Source organism: Nicotiana sylvestris, chromosome 9 (assembly GCF_000393655.2).
Source record: "Nicotiana sylvestris chromosome 9, ASM39365v2, whole genome shotgun sequence".
In the NCBI taxonomy this organism is placed as follows: Eukaryota; Viridiplantae; Streptophyta; class Magnoliopsida; order Solanales; family Solanaceae; genus Nicotiana; species Nicotiana sylvestris.
In genome coordinates this window covers 114,611,948-114,615,067 of record NC_091065.1, presented here as the reverse complement: position 1 = coordinate 114,615,067, position 3,120 = coordinate 114,611,948, and positions in this window count along the sequence as shown.

Genomic DNA, 3,120 nt, shown 5'->3' with positions numbered 1-3,120 from the left:
TCTTTAGCTGTGATCTAGTTTTGACTCCAGATGTTGGATCAGTAATAATGTTCTCAATGTGATGAGAACTTTGATACTTATGAGGTTTCACAACCAACTGGTTTCTACTAGATGTCTCTCCCATGTGTTTGTTGTCGAGGAACAGGTTCATGAATAAGTTCCTCTAGGGGGTTTGATTCAATTTCTCCTTGATTAGTTCCCCCGGTGAGGTTGCCTTGATTTGAAGACCTGTTCCATCACATGTTCCTTCTTTTGATGCCACTTTGACTTGTGCTGGGGATTCAGTCAATTCCTTTACCAATCAAATGACTTCATCTTCATATTCATGTCTCTCAGAAAGAATGTTAGTTTCATCAAATACTACATGTACACTTTCTTCTACACACAAAGTTCTTTTATTAAACACTTTATATGCTTTGCTATGCGAAGAATATCCCAAGAATACTCCCTCATCACTTCTGGGATCAAATTTACCTAGGGAGTCTTTTCCATTATTGTGCACATAGCACTTGCAACCAAATGCCCTAAGATGGGATATGTTTGGTTTTCTCTCTTTAAGTAACTCATAGGGAGTCTTCTCTACCAGAGGTCTGTTCATGCATCTATTGATTATGTAACATGCAGTGTTTACGGCCTCTGCCCAGAAGCTATGGGGCAATTTACTAGAAAGCAGCATGGTTCTAGCCATGTCCTCCAGAGTTCTATTCTTCCTTTCAACTACTCCATTTTGTTGAGGGGTCCTAGGGGTAGAGAAATTATGATATATACCATTTTCATCACAGAATTCAGCAAACTTGGAATTTTCAAATTCAGTTCTATGATCAGACCTAATGGATGCAAGTTGATTTCCTAATTGTTTCTGAGTTTTTCTAACAAATGCAATAAACATGTCGAATGCTTCATCTTTGGAGGTTAGAAATAGAACCCAGGTAAATCTAGAATAATCATCGACAAGCACCATTACATATTTCTTTCCACCTCTGCTCATAGTTCTCATTGGACCACATAGATCCATATGGACCAGTTCCAATGTCTTGGTTGTACTTACCATTTTCTTGCTTTTGAAGGATGATCTTACCTGCTTCCCCTTGCACATGCCTCACAAACTTTGTCTTTCTTGAACTTGATATTAGGTAACCCTATCACCAAGTCTTTAGAGACTAATTTGTTTAGCTGATTTAGACTTGCATGACCAAGTCTTTTGTGCCACAGGAGGGGATCATTAACCAACACACTTAAGCAAGTGAGTTCATTTTCTAAGAGAGTAGGCAAATCTACAATGTAAATATTGTTAACCCTTTTTCCTTGCAAAACAATCTTTGTTAGTGGTAAGGTTAATCACAAAGCATTTGGTAGAGGTAAAGGATACAAGATTACCTCTGTCACACAATTGTGACATACTTATTAGGCTATATTTCAAGCCATCTATCAGTTAGACATTCTCTATGGAATGAGAATCTGTTTTGCCTACCTTTTCAACCCCAATGATCTCACCTTTCTTTCCATTACCAAAGGAGACATTACCTCCTTTTAAGTCCTCAAGTGAAAGGAACTAGTCCTTGTTCCCAGTTATATGTTTTGAGCAGCCACTATCCATATACCATATTTGGCTCCTCCCTTTCACTTGGACCTGCAAAAAGAAATCAGGGGCTAGTCTTAGGAACCCAAACTAGTTTGGGTCCCTTTCTATAGGCAAAAGGATGAATCAGATTCTTTCTTGCCCACCCAGGCAACTTGTTTTTCTATTGAACAAAGACTTTGTTCTTTTGACTGACCTTTTCTTTTGCATTACATTCATTTTTGTAATGGTCAGCCTTGCCACAGTATGTGCAGATTTTATTTTCAGGAAGAGTGAGGTACTTGCTTCGAAAGTCCCATTTTGGAGCTTGAGTCCCATAGCCAAGTCCTCTTTTATTGCGACTGTGATGCTCTTGCATCCAAGAGAGTGCATCAGAAGCTTTGTTCCACTTACAAGTTCTGTCTAGTTCATGTTTCACCTTTCCTAGATCTTCCTTCAGGACTTTGATGAGTTCATCTTTCTTATACAATTCATCTTTCATTTTTCCCAAGTTTTCTTCTAGAGTGAGATATGTGTGATCAACTTTCTTCTTTCCTATTCCTAGTTTCAGTTTTAAGTTTTCAGACCTAAGTTCTAGGACACTGTTATCAAGTTCAAGAACCTGGTTCTTCAACTCAGCATTTGTGTTATCACTCTTATTAGCCCTAGACTCTAGACTTTTGCATTTTGCTTTTAGGATCACATATTCCCTAGACAGAACTTCTTTCTCATTATTAATTATCTCAGACTCATCAATGAAGTCTAGTAGTAGCTCAACCAACTTTTCTTTATACAAAACTTTAATATTATTTTGAGATGAAGGATACTTACCTCTTGTTCATCATTTGATTCTTCGATGGCCATCAGTGCTTGCTCTTCTTCAGCTTCATCTTCCGAATCTTCATCTGAAGTTTCTCCCCAAGCAGCAACTATAGCCTTGGTTAAACCTTTGTTCCTTTTTGGTTGAACCTGTTCCTTCTTTCTGTTCTTTCGTTCAGCCCTTTCTTTCTTCCACTCAATTTCTCATTGAGGGCAGTTCTTGATCATGTGATCAGTCTTACCACACCTGTAGCAACCCTCATTGATCTGTTTCTCAGGAGTTCTTGACTTGTTGAAGGTTTTACCTCTTGAAGAACCCTTTCCTCTCATCAGGTACTTTTTAAATTCTCTAGTGATCATAGCCATCTCATCATCTTCTAGATCTGAACCTTCAGCAATTCTGAGAGCTAGGCTTCTCTCCTTCTTGGGTTTATCCATATTCATGGTTTGCCTTCTCAGTTCATAAGCAGTAAGATTTCCAATCAGTTCCTCCAGTCTAAGAGTAGCAATATTCTTGGATTCCTGAATGGCCGTGATTTTGCTTTTCCATGAGACTGGCAGAACCCTTGTCAGAATTTTCTCAACCTTGTCTTCTTCAAGAATAATCCTTCCAAGGGACTTAAGTTCATTTGTCAGTGTAGTGAACCTAGTATACATCTCTTGGATAGTTTCTCCTTCCTTCATAGTAAAATTCTCATATTGAGAATACAGTAGTGTTCCTCTAGATTTTTTTACTTGAGGTG